Raw genomic sequence first — 1,343 nt, 5'->3', positions numbered from 1 at the left:
CCAAGCTCAGTGTGATGTCTTAGAATTGTCCGAAATTAAGGAGATAGTGGTTTTAAGTGTGCCTCGCACTACCGACCCTCCACGGACATGCCTGGTCATACTGACTTGGAGTTACCGAAAGCTTTTGATTTTGGATCCCCCTACGCTATTAAACCAATTGCCGTCTTGCAAAAGACGTTGAAGACTTATCAAAGCTGGAAAATTATCATCATGATCGGATCCTCTAGGTCCTCTGAGTTAGTTTATGTTCATGTCAGGGAGCTTTTGCTAACTAGTCATGGAGTTTACGACCTTAGAACGATCGAAAGGACTTGGTTTTGATCATACACACGTCACTTTTGGCTAAGGCAAAAGCCTACACGCCACCTGCAAGCTTCACAGCTTCGCACATGCCAAATCTGCGAAAAACAGCAATCTGTCACTTCTGGACAGTCAACTTCGTTTGAGCTTTGTGAACAGCTCCGGACGAACCAGACAGTGAGCTTTATATCATTGGAAAGCTCTATGAGTCTAGTTTTCAGAACTTTACACGGTTCGTCCATATCTATTTTAACGAAGAAGTTATGGCTGTTTTAGTTCGTAAAGGTCATTCTGCGCGGAAACTTTTATGCACTCTCGGGATTGCAGTTTTTCGTAGCTTCTTTCAATCCTTCTAAATGGTTCAAGTAGAACTATTTACTCGCCTATCTACTCCTTGTAGTTATGTCTCATAGAGACATTGAGTGCTTCGCAGATAGTGGAACTATCCACAACATTCTAAGGAACCATGTTGAGCTTTAAAGACATTTATGCTAATGGTTTTCATTTGAAAACACATTGTGAGAATGAACAAGAATTCTTTTGTGTATACATTCTCATGAATGCGGACTGAAGCGCATCTTGGAGAAATTCATGAGTCAATCTAGTGGACTGTATGTCACTATAATTCGAATATCGAATCTCATATTGTCGCCAAACATGATATTTGGGACACTGACTCATATAGGTTTTGGTTTGACTAAATTGGTCAACCTGGAAGAGATATAATGATCCAAATTTTGAGAAATTCTCATGGACATCCATTCTTCCGCTCAAAACGAAGACATTCGAGACCTAGCATCACCATGAAGCATGGTGGTGACCCGGGGGACATTGACGTCACCCGAACACGACTCCAACTTCCTGGAGGTCGTCCGGTCAATTCCTCAAGCAATTGAGGTGCACCGGCCTTTCCTCGATGTCGCATTGGCCCCCTGCAATGCTCATTGCTCGTTTTGAAAGTCTATTCTTTAGCTAAATTAGGAGTGAGACCCTCCTATGCTAAATAACACAAAAGTGAACATTCTATTCTTACATAAAATTAT

This window comes from Fragaria vesca, linkage group LG6 (genome assembly GCF_000184155.1).
Source record: "Fragaria vesca subsp. vesca linkage group LG6, FraVesHawaii_1.0, whole genome shotgun sequence".
Classification (NCBI taxonomy): Eukaryota; Viridiplantae; Streptophyta; class Magnoliopsida; order Rosales; family Rosaceae; genus Fragaria; species Fragaria vesca.
Note: the sequence above shows the minus strand (reverse complement) of the source record.